We start from the raw sequence: 21,892 nt of genomic DNA, 5'->3' as shown, positions 1-21,892 counted from the left end.
GAGGATTGCGTGGTTCAGTGAAGGAAAATATGAGTTTGGATCAGCCATTCTCATCCATTCTCATGCAGGATTGTGCAGTGGAGGCAGGCAAGTAGCGGAGGAGATTTGAACTTGTGATTGATTCAGATCTAAGCTATTTTGTGTGTAACAGGTGGAGATAGTACTGAGTACTTGTGAGGAGTATTGTACTATGTATTGTTACATGTTCTCAATCATTATAATATATAGATAGTGTGGGGTTTTCAGCTGTATGCTTTCCCATGGTTACATTGTTATAGACATTTTTGGGCCCTACAACCCCAAGCATGAAATGTCCATAAACCAAGGGCTCCTAAGTCCCTAAAAGTGTTGTTCTAACCCCTAAAGGAACAAGGTCAATAGATTACAGCTTCTCCCAGAAGTTCTCCATGAGAAACTGCTCAGAATTGGTCAAAACAGGATCATTGCAGCTGCTCCACTGGCTAAGTGCGTTGCATCTCACCTAAATACATTGTGAGGGTGCGTTGCATTTCAAAAGTCCCTTCTGTGGCGTGCGATGGGCGAGAAATGACAAATGGCAGTGTCATTTCACGAGGTGGAGAGGCAATGGAAGCTTCCAGAATCTTCTCCTGTGACACTTGCCTCACTGAATTCAACCAAGGATGAGTAAGAGGCCATCAGTCTCCAAGTGGAAGCAAGAACTATCAGAGATAAGACACTAATCAAATCACAAGCTGACTCATCCCCCTTACAGATATCTATATATGGATCCCTCATCCCAGAGATCCAGAGGCTGGAATTTTGCATATTGTAAGGAATTGATGTTGGTTTCTTGAGACAAACATCAGATTGTTGGGTGATCTAAGCTTTGTTTGAGGTGAAGAGGGGCTTCTTTGCTGGGAGGTTGATGCTGGGTCGGAACAACTGGTTGTAACTCCTCCTGGCTCTTTTCTTGTTTATCAATAAAAGCTATTTGAGTTTTCCTCCATGCTTTTGTATCATTGATGCTTGTTACATTTGTATGGTCAATTTACATCTGATCCTAGATTGTTTATGATTATAGATCCATGTCTTTGTATAGTGCTATGCTTCTGTGATCTTACAGGTACTTTGTGAAGCTGGGTGTGCAAGGGAGTAGGTAGCTGAGGACTATCAAAGAAGAGAGGGATCGAATCAAGGGATTAGTGCAAGACAGAGGTTGGTCTTTCTGTTCCTCTCTATCTATAATTCATAAAGGAAAAACATAAGTAGCTTTTCTCTGTTTGTTTCTAAGGCAGCTGTCACACCTTAGTGGGATAGAGCAGTTCTATATAGACACTATTACCTGTAACAAAATGGCGACTCCGCTGGGGAGCTAATTAGTTTGTTTGTTTATCATTCTTTGTTGTCTATTTCATAAACTTACAAGTAGCATTCGAACTGCATTTGCCATAACAAATGCAAAGTAGACAACTGCTACCTCAATCCATCTACTGGATCTGTTTATGATTTAAACAACTGATTCACAAACTATCTGATTGCCCTTGTGATAGCTCTTAGATCCTCCTTAGATCTACCCCTGATTGTTGCATTACTGATTGCTTTTTTGCTCGGCCAAAACCCAAGAACTGAACTACAAACTGTGACCCGGAACCCGAACAGAGTCTCGTTTCTGGTCCAGTGCAGGTACTGTTCAGAGATTCAGAATTTCAGTGCACTTCCCGAGTGGAAAACATGCGCTGCATTTCAAATTCTCTGTGTTACAGGTGCGCTGATCAGACTAGCTCTGTGCAGTTGTGGCTCCTGTGGTTCATTCTTTCCAGTTCTATTCTTGAATTTTGCTGCCTGTGATCAATATATGTCTGCTTGAAACCCCTTTTCCTTGCTGTTATTCCACCTCCTTTGTACAAAAGAACTGTAGATGTTTTTGTGTGTTTGTTGAGTCATTTACAGTTCTCCTTTGCAAAAGTAGTGTAATCGTACTGTCGTCCTTTGATTTGAAACTGTCGCAAGTGTCGATTTCAATCCTAGGAAAGAGTTTGATTGTTGTTAATGGTCGATTATCCTGTTACTATTGCTTTTGGTCTGAATTTATAATTTTTCTAGTGTCAAGAACAAGTATTCATTTCAAAATTGTAAGGTGTTGTAATCGTCTCCATTTTTTATTTCGAAAAGAAACTTGTTGATATTTGTCGCTTGAAAAGAGATTCAGATTTGTGCATCAACTTTCTTTTTAGCATTCATATACTAAGAAAGTCGAAAAACAAATACATGCATGTGCATTTGCATATAGACAGTCTGATCGGCTTGATTTAGGAAAGTGCATTTCGAGTGTGCTCTTTGCTCTTTGTGAAAAGATTCTGTCTTTCTTTTCCCTAGTAGCTAGGATTTTCATTGCATAAAGGAGATAAAAAGTTTGTTTATCATCTTAGATTGCATTTTAGGAATTACATCTACATCTTGTGGTGAACCCAAAAGGCAAACTTCATAAACAAGATCAACTTAAAATAAATTCAATGAATCTAACAACGCTTTGGAACTTAACGCACAACATTTAGAAGTCTAGGCTAGAAACGTATTCCAGCGTCGTAAAGCCTGGTAACTGTTGTTCTCACTGATGGTTGGGTGATTCCTCCACTTTGAGACGATAAGTGACAGTACGGACTTGTGCTCCCACGTACCGTCGAGTATATTTTGGGAGACCCCAATAGGCTTAATCCTTTATCCATAGGAAGCCGTGTTTGCTACCCTATCGATCACAATGCACTGAACACAACATTCGGGAAGATTGACTGCCGTACCGTAAAAAGTATTCTGCAGTTTTGCGATTGGTTTGGTACTCCCTCTACCTAGATTTCCAGAGCAGTCCCTTTCATTCCTTTTCAGATTCCTTAACAGAAAAGGTCCATCTGAGCACTTGTCACTTCAGGCTCATTAAAAATCGAAGGAGACTAGAGTCATCTTTTGTTTTTCCTTGACTCTTAAAAACTGAAAAAACAAGTTGTGTCAAAGCGTCTAAAATTCATTTAATTCGGAAACATACTTCCCCTTTATTTTAGTTGATCGAGTAATCCGTAATCGTGGAAGAAAGTCAATTGAAACCCCGTCGTTCGCGGAGGCTTACGAGTCAACCGTCTTTGTCTCCGGAATCAAAGCCAGTACGGACAAAGAGAACTCGTTTAACCGGTTCCAAATCTCCTATTAAAGTTAGAACAAGTGTTCCAACGACATCAGAGACTCCGGTTACTCCAAAAATTTCTGGAATCCCTGCCTCTACAGAAGAAGTTCAACAGCCATAGAAGGACAGTGATACTGATCCTAGTTTGAGAGTAAACACTTGTGTTACCGAACTAGTTCCATCTACAACCGGTTCGAAGAGTCTTGCTCTTCAAACATCTGTCGCTGCCGATTCCATACCTTCTTCGGCACCAGAAATATTCTAAGGACCTGACGGTCTTCCCCTTCCGCCTGGTCTGATTGCCATAGAAGAAATTGTAGAAGATCCTCCAACAAGTACTCCATCGCAATTTGGAGTCGGGATCACTCTATATCCTTCTTCATTAGAAGTTAGTCTACCACCAACGGAAGCTCCTGTAGAATCACTAGGTAATCTTTTGGATAGACTACAAATGTCTGAACAACCGTCAACATCTAGGATTGTGTCGTCTGACACAGTAACGGCAGAACTCCCTGCTATCACTCCGACAATGTTCCCCGATATACCATCTGTCCCGACTAGCTCTCAACCGCTAGAAGGAGCCCACTCAGGGGCTATTTCGACACTATGGTCTGTTCCTGTTTGTTTATCCGGAATAATATCCGGAAACTCTTATGTTGAGTCTCAACAAATTGATCCATTTGGAGGTCAATTTGGGCAGTTCGGCCCCCAAGGGCAAACAATTCCCTTGAGTTCTGGATTACCACCGTATGGGGGGCAGTATTCCCTTTCATTATCCCCTCTGGGAGGATATCCATACGGGAGTTCACAACAACATTCAAGTTATACTGGAATTACCTCAAGCGGTTGGGTACCAATACTACCTCAACAACCAAGAGTTGTATATTCGATGCAACAATGCTTACCTATGTCAAATATCCCAACTACACCAGCTATTGTGACAGTGTCGCAAATTCAAGCGCTGCTTGTTGTATGCCAACCTTAGGTTTCTCAGGTTGTAATGCAACAGCCCCTTGACCCTGCGACTCAACCACAATCATCGACCGGTGGAACGACACAGGTTCAGATGGGTACAATTACCCCTCATCTTGGTCAAACTGTTAGTATCGGGCAACAACACATGGCTTCACAACCATGGCTGGTGCAATACCAACAACCGCAATTCGAACAAGTATACCAAGGTTCTGAGCAACAAATCTTTTCTAATAGTGGACAGTCGTACATTCAAAACGGTCAAAATCAACCATTTTACAATGGTCATGCCCACCAACCTTACCAAACATACCAGCATCAAATGCATTATGCCGGTATGCAAAGACCAACTTCTCAGGCAATCCCATCTTATCTTGGGTATGCTTCACCTAACCTGAATTAGCAGTTACCCTTTGTGGCAAGTTTAGAGTTACCTGATTTAAATAGGTTAACAAACGATCCAATCGCTTACGCCCCTTGGTGGCTGGCGATTCCGCATAAACTTCCATCAGATATTCCTAAATTTAATGGAAATCCGGGTGAAGATCCATCGAATCACGTGATGACCTTTCATCTATGGTGTTCATCAAACACCCTAAATGATGATTCGATAAGACTTCGCCTCTTTCAGAGGACGTTAACGGGTCCTGCGGCAAAATGGTACATCGAATTGCCTAGAGCTTCGTTCGACAACTTTAGTACCTTAGCCACAACCTTTTTAACCCATTTTCAGTTACCAATAAGGTACGAAATGGGAACAGAACTTCTTACCAATTTCAAACAGACAACGGCCACTCACATATCTGATTATATACATGAGTGGCGACATCGTCGTAGAATGGTAAAAACATATGTCCCCGATCAGCTCTTAGCTAAATGGTTTATCAAGTCATTACTACCTTCCATCACGGAAGATGTGGCAAAGGGGGGAGTCGTAACAGAAGAGCAAGTTATCGCTCGTGCGCAATATCTGGACTAGATTTACACTCAGTCCGGCACGCTCTACGATAAAATACCTGACGCTCCTAGACCAGAATTCTCAATTCCTCCTCCTCCTAAATCGAACAATGACTCTCATGCCGGCGATGGCGTGATTGGCGCAACAGACACGAAATCGACAAAGGCTACATCCAAAAAGGCTCGTAAGATTTCAAGTCAAAATGCAAAAGATGAACTTCTTGCTTCGGAAGTAAATGCCGTATCAACAGATAAAGGCAAAGAAACCAAACAACCAGGGAGCAAGAAAAAAGGCAAAGGGAAGAAGAAGAAACAGGAGGAATCATCACCTGAAAAATCATCTTCAAACCCTCCTGGAGTTAGGAAACAAAAAAATCCATGCCTCATATGCGATGAAGATCATTGGACCGTAAATTGTCCACACAGGGCTGAGCTTAAGAAATTCTTCAAGAATTCGAAAACCTCCGCAGTGTTAACTGATCCGTTTCCAAATCTAGGAACAAATCTGGTTGAAAGTGGAAATGCTTCCCCGTCTCAAGTGCTAATGTTGTCAGTTTCAAAACAACAAAATGATGCTTTGATATCGACAAGGAGCAAAGATTATGGGAATCCACAGCTATCGAACAACAAGGATAAATATCAACCTAGTAGTTCGACAACAACTTCGACAGAAGTTGCACCACCCATCATTCTTGAATTGACAATAAACCCGCCAAAGGGAGTAGTACACAAGTCGACATTTAATCCCCGCGCTAGAGCGGCACAACATTATAATATAGTGGAATATTTGGCCCAATCGCCATCCGCTATGTCGACTCTTGAAGTACTACAGAATTGCCCATCCCAAAGGCAAGCTTTATTATCAGCCATTGGTGGGATAGGCCCAAAGGATTCCAATCTTGTATCCTTCGATCATAAAGGATACGATCCTCAATTACCAGCTCAACTAGCTTTCCTTGTTCAAGTGAAAGCCCTCAACAAAACTGTTCATCGAACAATTATTGATGAGGGGGCATCTACATGCATTATGTCGATGAGTTGCTGGAAAACTTTAGGATCTCCAACCTTGTCACGATCTTCGACGACATTAAAAGCATTCGACGGAAGGACATATACCCCATATGGTATTCTAAGTAACTTGATAGTTGAACTAGGAGGTAAAACAGTAGAAATAGATGTTAAGGTAATCGATGGAAATCTTGATTACAACATCCTACTAGGAAGACCATGGATATATGCTATGGCTGCTGTTGTGTCGACCTATTTTAGGAAGATTTCTTTTCCCTTTCAAGGAGGGATTACAATCGTCGATCAACAAAACTTCCTCCCCAATGGTTCTCAAGTTACAGGAAGCATTCCCATGATCCATGGAAGCCCCCATTCGCTTCAAAATATTGGAGTAGGCCTACTAAAAGATCCTATACTAATGGGAACTTTCGCCCTTCCACCTCCAATCAACCTGGCGGAAGTGGCGTCGATAGGAACCTGCAATATGATATCTTCTAAAAAGATCTCAGAAAACGATATCGACATGGATCATGCAATGGTTTTGCCCCCAAGCCCAACAGAAATATTGTAGCAATCAATGTTCCTAGCATGGGAGGCAAACCCAAATCAATGCTCATCAAGCGTTTGGATAGATAGGTCTAAAGAATATGGTACCCCTTCAGATCCTTGGTCGCAAGTGCATGTCATCGATGAAGGAATTGTCCAATCAATGGTAATTGAAGGAGCACCATGGAATGATTCCCACCATCATTCCCTTCTTCCGGATTATGGAGAAGATACTCAAAATGACCTTTATCATCATTCAGTATTTGATTTCCTATCAAATACTGTAAACATGGTGGATTCCGAGCGAAACTTGTCCAATATTGAAGAGACTATCGCCATAAATATCTCAACCAAGACAGATGTTGTAGAGAATATTTATGTTGGCAAATGTTGTTCTCCTTCAGAACTGGAAATATATAACGCTCTTTTTCGCGAATTCAGAGATGTCTTTGCTTGGTCATACAGTGAAATTCCAGGCATTGACTCGAGTATCGTTGAACACGAAATTAAGATGTATCCAGATGTCAAACCAGTACGACAACGGCTAAGGCAGGTGCACCCCAAGAAAGTCACTGCCATTAAGGCAGAAGTTGAAAAACTTCTCCATGCTGGTTTCATCTCCCTGGTTCCTCTAACCGATTGGGTATCGAATATTGTCCCTGTTATGAAAAAACAAGGAACAATTAAAGTGTGCGTCGATTATAGGGATGTAAATCAGGCTTGTCCAAAAGAAAACTACCCTACACCCTTCATTGACCAGATAATTGATGAATGCGCCGGATGCGAAATCTTTTCATTCATGGATGGATTCTCCGGGTATAATCAAATAAATATCCGCCCACAGGACCAGTCAAAGACTGCATTTATTTGTCCGTGGGGCACATTCGCATATCGAAAATTACCCTTTGGTTTGAAGAACGCAGGGGCGACATTTCAGAGGGCAATGAATTATGCCTTCCATGAAACCAAAAACATCGTTCAACCATACCTCGATGACCTTCCGGCTCATTCGCGAAAGCGGACTGATCACCCGCAGCATTTAAGAGCGATATTTCTACGTTGCCGACACTACAAGATACGACTCAATCCACACAAATGTGTATTTTGCATTAGTTCTGGTCGTTTGCTTGGCTTTGTAGTCTCGAAGGACGGGATTTATCTCGACCCATGTAAGGTCCAGGCAATCATAAATTTTCCTCCACCTTCGAATTTGCTTCAGATTCATAAACTCCAAGGGAAAGCGAACTTTCTGAGGAGGTTCATTCCAAATTACGCTGAACTTGCTAAAGGTTATACGTGTCTTTTGAAAAAGGAAGTTCCCTTTGTCTGGGACCAGGTTGCGCAAGCTTCCTTTGATGCTTTAAAAGAATCACTAATGAAAGCATCATTAATGTACGCTCCTGATTATCAAAAAGATTTTAACCTGTATCTGGATGCAGCGGATACGACCATCCAATGGTTTTAGTTCAAGAAGTCGATGGAATTGAACATCCTATATATTATTTAAGTAAAAAATTAAATGATACAGAAAGTAAATATTCTTACGTTGAAAAGCTAGCACTTGCAGCTGTTCAAGCGATACAGAGATTTCGACACTATGTCCTCTTTCGGAAAACTACCATTCTGTCAGATTGCAACCCCATGACTTATATATTGTTGCGACAGTTGCTAGGGGGCAAATATTCAAAATGGATAGCAATCCTACAAGAGTTTGATCTGGAATTTGTAAAATCCAAGTCGAAGAAAGCTCTAGTTTTCGCAGAATTATTATGCGATCTCCCATCGTCGTCCAACGATGAAACATCCGAAGAAACAATCGTGGACGAAAATTTGTTTCTGATATCTTCAAGCAATGAGTGGTATGGGGATATAATAATTTATCTCCAAACCCAAAAATACAGGCCAAACACCTCCCACTTCGAACAAAAACGTATTCGATACCAAGAAAAAGACTACATGGTTACCGTCGTGGTATCGATACAGTTCTGAGAAGGTGCCTCACCCATGAGGAGGCCGAAAAAGTCCCGAATGATTGTCATTCAGGCGCGTGTGGGGGGCATCAGTCTGGATATGCTACAGCGCAAAAAATCTTACGAGCAGGATACTTCTGGCCAACAATGTTCAAAGATTGCATAACCGCAGTCAGAAGTTGCCATGGTTGTCAAATTTTCGATAGCAAAACCAGAAGACCACCCACACCTCTGTAGCCAATAGTGGCTGTTGGGCCGTTCACCAAATGGGGCATCGATTTCATGACATGTAACCCCACCTCGACCGGGGGGCATGGGTATATCATAGTCGCAGTTGACTATTTTACCAAATGGGCCGAGGCGATGCCTACATTAGATAATACTGGTGAAATAGCTGCCCTCTTCTTTTTCAATCATGTAGTCGCCAGATTCGGCGTACCAAAGGCTATAGTCACAGATCATGGATCGCATTTTCGCAATCACATGATGGTCGAATTAGCTGCCAAACTAGGGTTGTCTCACGACAGCTCTACTCCATATTATCCGCAAGCCAACGGACAAGTTGAAGCAATCAACAAGGTCCTAAAGCGCATGCTGCAAAGGATGATTGGAGTTCACAAAAGAGGGTGGAACCTAATATTGTACTCAGCTTTGTGGGCCTACCGAACATCAGTAAGGAATGCAACCGGGTTTACACCTTTCCAACTGGTATATGGCCTGGAAGCAGTCTTACCAATCCAGTGTGAAATCTCGTCTCTCAAACTCGCAATTGATCTCCTCCCCGGAACTTCAGAAGAAGAAGCTCGTTTCTTGGAATTAATCCAATTGGATGAAACTTGTCGTGATGCCGCTTTGGCTAATGAAGCCCATAAGAAACGAGTCAAGGCGCAGTTCGACAAAAATGTCAAACCCCGTGTCTTCTCAGAAGGTGACTTGGTCTTGCTTTACGACCAAGAATCCAATAAATTAGGAGCAGGTAAATTTAAGTCTTTATGGATGGGCCCCTATATTGTTAAACGAGTGTTAGCAAAAGGAGCCTACGAGTTAATGGATTATGACGGAATTCCACTGGCGCAACCTCGTAATGGGTTGTACCTCAAGCGTTACTATGCATAATGGTAACCTGTATGCTTTTGTTATGTTTTTGTTTTCGCTAAAGTGTTTATTTTGGTTAAGTAATCCACTTTTTACATTTGTTGCAGATGTAAAACCTATTGGAATCATGTGTTGGATATGCCGACGGAGCGAGTCGTAGTTCGCGGAACCTATCTTCCGCAGCCTGGGCTATTTTTGATCCAAGCGGCGAGTTAGTAAGATTCAGAGGGGTATGTATTGGTCGATCAACAAATAACATCGCTGAATATAGCGCGTTGATAGAAATTCTCTCTGATGCCATCACACATGGTATACACCGACTAATTGTCAGGCTAGACTCACAACTCGTAATACTACAACTCAATGGTATATATTCCGTCCGAAACCCAGCTATTTATCGCATGTTCCTAAGGGTTAATATTTTGGAAAGACAATTTGATTTTATTCAATATCAACACATTTCCAGAAACTTAAACACATTAACTGACTCATTAGCAAATTATGTGTTAGATAGACATTTGCAACATTTATAAAAAGAAACATATCATCAATGTTTGCATTTGGATCATGTAACTTAACCAAAATAAAACTCCGAAAATCAAAAATATATATATAACTGTTTATGGTTTACACATAATGTTCTGTAACCAAGACAAAATCGGTCAAGTGACCCAAAAACTCAAAATGCTAGGGGGCACCCTAGTCTAATGATGCTCGTGATAGCAAGTCACAGCCTGTGCGATCATGCGTAAGAGACGAGTCCATCGTCTTGGCACACCAGTAGTATGCCGCTGTAGCCTCAAAGGTAGCTCGTCGGTCCTCACATATGGAATACCAAGAGTGAGGCCCTCAACCTGCTCCTGTAACGCTGTGAGAGTCTCGGCCACATCGAGGTCACGAAGGATAGCCCTTCTGACAGCCTCTCCTGCTGGGGCGGCAGCTGGAACTCTCAAGCGAACTACTGGACAAACAGGACCAACATCTGCATGTACACATGAGTTTGATTAAAGTCTTGATAGAATAAAGCACAAGAACATTATAAATGAAAAAACGATAAACAGGAATATGGTCAGAGATTTTACCAATGGCGCCCCACTGTTCACCATCCGGCAGTTCTAAATCTGGATCACCCCGGAAGTCCATGCCAGCATATGGATACTCGAAATAAACCATCTCCTGACGATCAAACCACCTGAAGAAGGTATCAGAAAATGAAATTTGAGACTGACCAACATGCCTAGACATATGGTCAACCCATCTCTGCATACGTGGTTCAGTAGGTGAAGGTAAATCGAGTGCAATATATTGCGGCTGCATTAGTGGTATCTTCTCCAAGGCAAAGGCATAATGCATATAAGATTGGTTGGCTACATGAAGAGCCGCACCACCGGCCATCCTACCAAAAGTAAACAGAAGAGTCCTGAGGGACCTGTCAATGACATCACGGATGATGATCTTGCCGTCTTTACTCGGTTGAGATCCTTCTCTGCAATACTGGTGAACATAATCTCTCACAGAGTCGCCTCCTCGGGCTGAACCTGATAAAGAGATGGGGGCACCTCGCCTCGACAAGCCAGTCAAGAAATAGATGTCTACTACAGTCAAGGGGATATATTTGCCCCTGATCTGGAAAACCTGGTTGGTAGGATCCCAAGCATCGAGCAAATACTGCAGTAAGTTGATCTGTTGTCTCATGCTAGAAATGCGGAAAAACTTCAGCAAGCCACAGTTCCGCAGTGCGTTTACTGTAACTGGATTGTTCATTTCTAACTAGTTTGATGAATCAGTTGAAAATACAATACAATCTTTGAAAGAACAAAGCTATTTATGGTAAAATCAAAATGGGACCATTCAATCGAGCAGTTTTAGCACATAGTTCAAGCTCGTTAAAAAATAAACATAAGACATGAGCAAATGTTTCCACCTGTGTTTAAGCTCGTTAAAAAATGAACTATTCCCTGGTAAATAACCATCGTGAATGTAGTACTTCAGCCATTAAAGCCTTGGTCGTATTTGCACCGTCACCTCCACTTTTTCATTGGCCGATCATTCACCTCCATTTGATTGTTTACCCATTTTGAGGAACAGCTGCGAAGAGTGATTTCACTAGCCATCCTTGTGACACTGCCATGATTGGAAAATTCCAAACCTTACCTGGAATCAGCTGCTACCCATTTTATCACTCGTTCCTCAAAAGACGAGTCTCCTTTAAGCTCTTTTCAACTGACTCATAAAATATGAAAAGATTGCTGAGCCATTGGCCTCTCCAGCTCGTTAAAGGGACAAGAAGTGCTATCCCTCCTCTAGATTTTAATCTTTTTGGACCTGAGGGATTATTAGACAAAAAGATTGAGCGCTTGTTTTGTTCGGCTCGTTAAAAGTATCGAAAATTCATCCCTTCTGTATTGTTTTATACTTTTTCGGACTTAAGGGATTAGATGACGAAAAAGGAATTTTGGAGTTACCTTTATGTTCCTTTTCAGACTCTCTAAAATTGAAAAGGACCGAGTTATCTTTGTCATTAAACTCGTTAAAAAGATTAATAGCGACAAACTTGTCTATAGACGAGAACGAGTTTCACTATCGCTAGGCTCGTTAAAACATAGCGATGGGTTTGCCCGAAGGGAAAATTATAGAACAAGCATATGTTATCCTCCTCAAGCTTGACAAAAATAAAGAGGTATTGGTCAGCAATGACTGGGGAAAAATTGGGAAGAAAACTTAAAGAAACTTTGTTGGTAGCAAGTCGCTCTTGAACATGACACTTCCACTCCGTATCCGAGTCGGGTTGGGTTGTTTCATTCACCGGTCACATCACCATGGTCACGCCATACCATCCACATTTGGGGTTAATGCTACCAATCCATCACATCAGTGTCGCCGATATGTTCAAGAGAAGTCATTCAGAGAATTCACTTGTGTCTCACCCACTACCATACATTATACTCCATTCTTTCATGACCGCCACCCTGAACCTTATATCACCAGATCGTTTTCACCTCCATTAAAATCATTTGCTCCGTTCCGTGTCATTGATGTGGGATTCATTAAGGCCCTCCTGTGATGGATCACTTCTTGTCGACATCAGCTCATTATCCAAGAAGTTGATCTAGGAACACCCCATTCAGTACTTTGAAGCTTGCATGCCTCAATGGCAAGTTTCTCACTTCCGGTGACAGGTTTACATCAATGGCCTTCGACTGAAAGATTTTGCGTGGTGTTCGACGCCAAGTCCTTTATTCACACCACGTAAATTGTACTGCAGTACCTTGAGGGTCATTATCATTATTGGTGATTCCTCTCGCGCTTGTTAACAGTTTACATCAGTGACTGGTAATCAAGCGATGTCTTTCCATGTTCGACTTCAGAACATTTCTCACATGGATTGACTTGTACTTCGAGTGAAGATCGGACGAGATTGAAGACCCCGGATCTAGTTTCATCCATCCGGGCTGCGATATATTCAGGGAAATAAAGACATTACATGTACATCATTGCTGCACAGATAATCATCCACTCAAAAGGATGATGGCTCTATCAGAATCATCAGTCTACACTCAGACGATTGTCTGTCCTATGTACATTAAAATGAATTTATAAAGCTGAGCATGGGAATGCCCGCCTCAGCTAGATCATGAAAATAGTATGAAGATAATTTATTGTATTGTATCTTATTACAGGTCTCCTCCCAGCATTGAAAGAACTTCGGATCCTCATAATAAAGCATTTCACCCGACACCAAAAGATTAACGGCCTCATACTTTAGGGGGCAACTGTTATAGACATTTTTGGGACCTACAACCCCAAGCATGAAATGTCCATAAACCAAGGGCTCCTAAGTCCCTAAAAGTGTTGTTCTAACCCCTAAACGAACAAGGTCAACAGATTACAGCTTCTCCCGGAAGTTCTCCATGAGAAACTGCTCAGAATTGGTCAAAACAAGATCATTGCAGCTGCTCCACTGGCTAAGTGCGTTGCATCTCACCTAAATACACTGTGAGGGTGCGTTTCATTTCAAAAGTCCCTTATGTGGGGTGCGATGGGCGAGAAATTACAAATGGCAGTGTCATTCCGCGAGGTGGAGAGGCAATGGAAGCTTCCAGAATCTTCTCCTGTGACACTTGCCTCACTGAATTCGACCAAGGATGAGTAAGAGGCCATCAGTCTCCAAGTGGAAGCAAGAACTATCAGAGAGAAGACACTAATCAAATCACAAGCTGACTCATCCCCCTTACAGATATCTATATATGGATCCCTCATCCCAGAGATCCAGAGGCTGGAATTTTGCATATTGTAAGGAATTGTTGTTGGTTTCTTGAGACAAACATCAGATTGTTGGGTGATCTAAGCTTTGTTTTAGGTAAAGAGGGGATTCTTTGCTGGGAGGTTGATGCTGGGTCGGAACAACTGGTTGTAACTCCTCCTGGCTCTTTTCTTGTTTATCAATAAAAGCTATTTGAGTTTTCCTCCATGCTTTTGTATCATTGATGCTTATTACATTTGTATGGTCAATTTACATCTGATCCTAGATTGTTTATGATTATAGATCCATGTCTTTGTATAGTGCTATGCTTCTGTGATCTTACAGGTACTTTGTGAAGCTGGGCGTGCAAGGGAGCAGGTAGCTGAGGACTATCAAAGAAGAGAGGGATCGAATCAAGGGATTAGCGCAAGACAGAGGTTGGTCTTTCTGTTCCTCTCTATCTATAATTCATAAAGGAAGAAACATAAGTAGTTTTTCTCTGCTTGTTTCTAAGGCAGCTGTCACACCTTAGTGGGATAGAGCAGTTCTATATAGACACTTTTCCCTGTAACATACATACTGTGTTAATGTGTGCATGTGATTGATGTTTCATTGTTTTTAATTCTGCAAAATTGATGATCAACATAAAGGAGGTTATGTATTATGCATGTATTCCGCAATAGTGTATAATCGGGATAATCTCTGTGAATAAGTGTCATATTATTCAAAATTTCTACACGTTCGATGAACAAGAAGAAAAGAAGGACATTTGATCAACCGTGACAATTTTTTCTTCAAGAGGAAAACGAAGTACGCGGAACATAGAAGACACCATAGAAAACATGGCGTGAGTCCAGCTTCACCCGAGAAGAAGGTTGTAGTTGAGAAAAGATAGAAACCAGCTCAAGAAAAGATAGAAAATATAGATCAACGCCTTAGAATTCAGCCTCTTCGAGGGGGCAACCTCCTTTACATTACATAAATGAACAATTCTTTGATGATCAAATGACAAAACCTCCTTTCTATATATAGGAGTCTAAGGAGTCACGATATAATCCAGCCGACCTAACAATAATAATATAAAGCCACAAAAATAACAATAGAGGGATTCTATGGGGCACAGAAATAACAACATGGGGGTAATAGGGGCACAACAATATAAATAAGGGGTATAACTATAATAGTAATGGGGTAATCACTAGTATTATAGGGACCCAACATGCCCCTCTCCTTCAAAAAAGTGTTGTCCTCAACGCTTGAGTAGTTCTGGATACCTCTGCATAAAATTCTCATCCTCCCATGTGGAATCTTCAGCGGATAAGTTCTTCCACTTAATAAGATACTCTGAAATTGATCAATTTTGTAGCTGTCGAGTTCTTGTTTCTGTGACTGCTTCTGGTTCCAATATAATTTTTCCTTCCTCATCAAGTTCTAGCAATATTGTTTGCACTGGGAGCTTGTCGCCTATAACCTTCTTTAAACATGAAACATGGAAAACTGGGTGCAATCGAGAAGCTGCAGGAAGCTCTAATTTGTATGCCATAGTACCAATCTTTTGCAACACTTTGTATGGACCATAATACTTTGGTGATAATTTATTATCCTTATTAGCTTGCTTTAGGGACATTTGCTTATATGGTTGTAGCCGTAGGAAAACCCAATCACCTACATCAAAACTTCTTTCACTGCGATGTTGATATGCCTGTTGTTTCATTCTATTTTGTGCCAACACGAGGTTATCCTTTAAGAGTTGGAGGACTTGTTGTTGATGTTCGATGTGATGTTCCACTGCCTGAACCTTAGAATTTTCTCTTAAATATGATGTGATGGATGGTGGTTGATACCCATAAAGTGCCATAAATGGGGTCATTTTTGTTTTTGTATGGAAGGAAGTGTTATACCACCATTCAGCCAAAGGCAACCATTTGACCCATTGTGTCTGTTTATCAGATACAAAGCAACGAAGATATCCTTCCAAACATTTGTTTACTATCTCAGTTTTCCCATCAGATTGAGGATGATAAGATGAGCTATGAGCTAACTGAGTACCAAGACAAGAAAATAATTCTGTCCAAAAATTTCCAGTGAAAATGGGATCTCTGTCACTTACAATAATCTTTGGGTTTCCATGTAGCTTTTGAATTGTTTCCATAAATGCAGTAGAAACTGTACTGGCTTTAAATGGATGTGATAATGCACAAAAATGTGCATACTTGGTAATTCTGTCAACTACCACCATGATGACACTCTTTCCCTCAGACTTGGGTAAACCTGTGATAAAATCCATTGAAACCTCCTCCCAACATTGGCTTGGAATGGATAAAGATTGTAATAGACCCGGTGTCTTAATTGTTTCAACTTTATTTTGTTGGCAAACCAAACATTCTGCCACAAACTTTTGAATATCTTATTTAAGGCCATCCCAAAAAAATTCCTTCTTAACCCTGTGGTAAGTTTTTAAAAATCCCGAGTGCCCTCCTAAGGGAGAAGTGTGCAATTCCATAAGAATCTTTTGTTTTAGTTGGGAATTCTTACAGAGGTATAAGCGATCTTTGTACCATAATGAATCATTTTTCCAGCTAAATGTATCAGACATATTGGAATCTTGTTGTAGCTTTCGAATAAGTGCCCACACTTCTTCATCATTTTTCCATTCCTCCCTTGCTTCGTTTATCCAATCTGGTTGGATAATAGAAATGGCGCACAACAATGCTTCCACATCCTCATCCTTTCTTGAGAGTGCATCTGCCACCACATTTTGCTTCCCTTTTTTGTAGATGATTTCAAAGTCATAACCCAACATTTTTGTGACCCACTTTTGTTGCTCTTCAGAGGATAATCTTTGTTCTAAAAAGTATTTAAGGCTATCATGATCCGTTTTTACCTTGAAGTGTCTTCCCATTAGGTAGGGTCGCCATTTCTTAAGTGCATGGAGTATTGCCAACATTTCCTTCTCATAAATAGCTTTGCTTAAAAACTTTCCCTTGATTGGATGACATTCAAAAGCAATGGGTCTTTCATCTTGCATTAGAACAGCACCAATTCCATTTCCTGAAGCATCACATTCCACAATAAAGGTTTTTGTGAAGTCCGGTGTAGCTAAGACCGGTGCTTGGCACATTGCCTCTTTAAGATGTTCAAAGGCCTTTGTTGCTTTCGGAGTCCATGAAAATGCATCTTTCTTCAATAATGTTGTTAGAGGTGCTGCTATTCTCCCATAATTCTTAACAAACTTGCGATAATACCCTGTTAACCCAAGAAATCCTCGCAGATGCTTTATGGATGTGGGGATTTTCCATTCCTTAATGGCTTTAATTTTGCTAGGGTCTACCTTAACTCCTTCATGAGATACAATATGACCCAAATATTCCACCTCCTGGACTCCAAAGAAACATTTGGATCTTTTTGCATATAATTGTTTCTCCTCCAATAGTTGTAACACCCTGTCAACATGTTCAACATGATCCTTCCAAGACTTGTTGTAGATTAGTATATCATCAAAAAATACTAACACAAATTTTCTAAGGAATGGTTTGAAAATTGAATTCATCAAACCTTGAAATGTTGAAGGTGCATTAGTAAGGCCAAAAGGCATGACCAAAAATTCATAATGACCCTCATGAGGTCTAAATGCAATTTTCGGAATGTCTTCAATCTTCATTATGATTTGATGATATCCCGAACGAATATCCAACTTGGTGAAGTAAATTGATCCATGCAATTCATCCAATAATTCATCAATGACAGGAATGGGGAACTTATCTTTAATAGTGAGCTTGTTGAACTCCCTATAATCCGGACACATGCGCCATGATCCATCCTTCTTGTGCACCAATACTACTGGAGCAGAGAAAGAACTTTGACTTGGTTGAATTATACCAGCCTCTAGCATTTCTGCAACCATACGTTCAATTTCACTTTTTTGGACATAGGGATATCTGTACGGCCTGATGTTTGGAGGAACACTTCCTGGAATCAGATGAATAGCATGATCATGATCACACATAGGTGGGAGACCTTTGGGAGTCTCAAATACCTTGGAATGATTGTCCAGGACTTTTTGGAGATCTGGAGAAATAGATGATTCCGATGTGGAAACATCTATCGAACATAATTGTACAATTACACCTCTTTGCTCCTTTTTTAGAAGCTTTGTCATACCATTAGAGCTTATTATCTTTCCTGGTTTCCCTACAATACCCCTTAATTCAACCTCCTTTCCTTCCGTAGAAAATTTGATGAAAATTTCTTGAAAATTAAAAGCTATTGTACCCAAGGATTGTAGCCATTGGACTCCTAGTACAACATCAGCACCTCCCATTGGAATGGAAAGTATTGGTCTAGTTAATACATATTCTCCCATGGATAGCTTGATATTATGGCACCTTCCAGAGAAATTTATTGTTCCTCCATTTGCAATCATCACTTGACACTCTGGTGCTGGATATAGGAAGCAATTCAATTCTTTTTCTACCCTACAATGAATAAAATTGTGGGTGCTTCCTGAATCAATCAACACTATTACCTTTTTCTTCTTGATTTGTCCTTCTATCTTGATGGTTTGAGGAGTGGTAATTCCCACCAATGCATTACAAGATATGGTCGGATTCATTTGTTCTTCAACTAGGCTTTGTTCCTGGAGTATATCTTCTTCTTTTGACCTTTCTTGTTCCTTTTCTTCTTCCTCTTCACAATCTATGTAGAATAATTTCTTCTCGGCACACTTATGACCTTTAGTGTATTTGCTATCACAACTATAACAAAGCCCTTTTGCTCTTTTTTCTTCCAATTTTTGTGGTGTCAACCTTATAGGTTGTGGAAGACTAGGGGCAACAACACTTCCATCTTTATAGTTGTGGGTGGTATGCTTCCTGGTTGCCATAATTTTGCTTTCCATTTTTCTTGCTAACCTGAATGCCTTCTCTAATGAATCAGGTTCCCAAAGGCGAACATCATGTTGGATATTATCCTTTAAATACCCTATGAACACATCAATCCTATGCTCCTCTGGAATATCTTTTACCCTTATGTTCAATTTTTGGAACTCCTCAATGTGCTCCATTACTGAACCCTTTTGTTTGAGACTTATCAATTGGCTAAAAAAAGTGTTGCTTTTTGTATCTTCATAATGTGCTATCAATTCTTCCGTAAAAATTGCCCAAGTGATAAATTTTTTACGAGAGCAAAGCCATTGATACCATACAAACTGATTTTGTTCCAAATATACAGTTGCCATACGTACCTTTTGTGTATTTTGCACATTATTGAGATCGAAGAACTACTCCATCTGTAATATCCATGTGGCGGGATCCTTGCCATCAAACTTCCTCATATCGATTTTTGGAATATGGTGGGTCTTCGATCCAACATTAGCGTCTATGGAATCATGATTAACATTACTTTTGTTCACATCATGAGTTTCCTTTACAACCTTTTCACCATTAGTAAGTATTTCTTGTAGAAAATTTGTCAAATCTGTCTTCAAATCTGCCATGTTTGTCTTCAAATTTGTCTTCAAATCTGCCATGTCTCTCTTCAAATCTATCTTCGAATCATCCATCTTAGATTCCACGCCATTTATCTTAGATTCCACACCACTTATCTTAGCTTTTGTTAGCTTTTGTGAGCGTGACATTTGTTGCACTTGTTCTTGTAATTTTGATATATCATGTAGCATTTCTTCCTCTTCTTCATGAGTCATGCTAGAGTTTTCAGGTTCCTTACTAGGTGTTTGCATTTTCTTTCCTCGGGGCATCAGTTACCGATAATAATGCTTTACTATGCCCTTTGAATTCTGTTAAACCAAGCTTACACAAAAATTAAAAAAAAAACTACACACCTTTTTTCACTTTATAGAAGCCTGATATTGAATCTGATGTATCTCTGTAATTTTAGATCATACAGTTCTGAAATTGTGATCTGTCGTAGCCTTCTGCGTCCTCTTTCCAATGCCACAAGTCTGACCCAAATTGGATTCTCCAAGGAAGAGTTATGTGAAATCTCCCACAGTGACTTGCTTTTAGACTAGTTCAGTAGAGCAAACTTGTACGACGTGACACGAGTCACTGTTTCAACCTTTGAATCTAAAAAACTCATACAAGAAACTACAGTCCATCCTCTTTCTGTACCTTCTTATGAAATTTCAATCCGATCCCCAGAGAGAAAGTTATGACGATTTTCCCCAGGTCACCTGTTTTGAATGTAATTCAGGAGTCTGCAAAAAGACCAACTTCCTCAGATCATATCTCCGCAAATATCGTGCGAAAAGCTCTGAAATTCGGACCCAAGGTTCAGCGCGATTTCTTCTCAAATGAGTTTTTTTTGTGACTTCTGAAACGTCACAGAAAAAATTTATAGCGAAAATGCCACGATGACCTGTTTGGAGCAGCGAAACCCTAGAATCCAAAGCTCTGATACCAAATGTTATGAAACCAGCTCAAGAAAAGATAGAAAAGATAGATAAACGCCTTAGAATTTAGCCTCTTCGAGGGGGCAACCTCCTTTACATTACATAAATGAACAATTCTTTGATGATCAAATGAAAAAACCTCCTTTCTATATATAGGAGTCTAAGGAGTCACAATATTATCCAGCCGACCTAACAATAATAATATAAAGCCACAAAAATAACAATAGAGGGATTCTATGGGGCACAGAAATAACAACATGGGGGTAATAGGGGCACAAAAATATAAGTAAGGGGTATAACTATGATAGTAATGGGGTAATCACTAGTATTATGGGGACCCAACAATTGCGTGGTTCAGCGAAGGAAAATATGAGTTTGGATCATCCATTCTCATCTAGGATTGCGCAGTGGAGGCAGGCAAGTAGCGGAGGAGATTTGAACTTGTGATTGATTCAGATCTAAGCTATTTTGTGTGTAAAAGATGGAGATAGTACTGAGTACTTGTGAGGAGTATTGTACTATGTATTGTTACATGTTCTCAATCATTATAATATACAGATAGTGTGGGGTTTTCAGTGGTATGCTTTCCCAGGGTTACATACTGTGTTAATGTGTGCATGTGATTGATGTTTCATTGTTTTTAATTCTGCAAAATTGATGATCAAAATAGAGGACGTTATGTATTATGCATGTATTCCGCAATAGTGTATAATCGGGATAATCTCTGTGAATAAGTGTCATATTATTCAAAATTTCTACACGTTCGATGAACCAGAAGAAAAGAAGGACATTTGACCAACCGTGACAATTTTTGCTTCAAGAGGAAAATGAAGTACACGGAACATAGAAGACACCATAAAAAACATGGCGTGAGTCCAGCTTCACCCGAGAAGAAGGTTGTAGTTGAGATTGTCATCTACAACTTATACTTCTAATTCGACAGTTCGTGAGAATACCGTATGGTCGTGAACCTCTACCATCAAAGGCTTCCAAGGTGTTCGGAAATTAGTTAAGAGAAGGAGAGCCAAGGGCTTTCCAACACAAAACTGACATGATGCAGGTAGAGGCACCTTCATCAATAACTATTTGATGAATCGTCTTTCCTTTGATAAGGACCTGATCAGAAAATTCAATCCGATGAGGAAGATAAGGCACATGATTCTCTAGATCGAAAGTAATCAGACTCGAATCAGAAGGATCAATAGCACCTATAGCAGAAAACAATGACTTTCGCTGCGTTGGACAAGATTGGAGAACCTCCAAGGTAGACAACACCAAAGGTGCCTGAGCTAAATCCTTAACAATATTGTAATGTTGCGTAGCTCTAGCATTCAGATTAAAACATGACCAAAACTCGACAAAGTAGAAGTAGAAGGAGCATCGGTGGCTTCTTTCTCCATTGTCTGCTTAGACACAGCTTGATAGTCCTTAATTCGAGTAGCAATAGAGATAGGTGATGAATATTGCATCATGAAAACTTGGGAACCTTAGGAAGTAGAAGACATAGGTTGGTCTACCACCTAGGTTTGTTGTGATGGAAAGGGTTCTTTTAAGAC

This window comes from Pinus tabuliformis, chromosome Q (genome assembly GCF_031772625.1).
Source record: "Pinus tabuliformis cultivar Carrire ecotype Pingquan chromosome Q, CPIR1, whole genome shotgun sequence".
Classification (NCBI taxonomy): Eukaryota; Viridiplantae; Streptophyta; class Pinopsida; order Pinales; family Pinaceae; genus Pinus; species Pinus tabuliformis.
The sequence above is the reverse complement of the archived record's forward strand: the minus strand, read 5'-3'. Positions refer to the sequence as shown.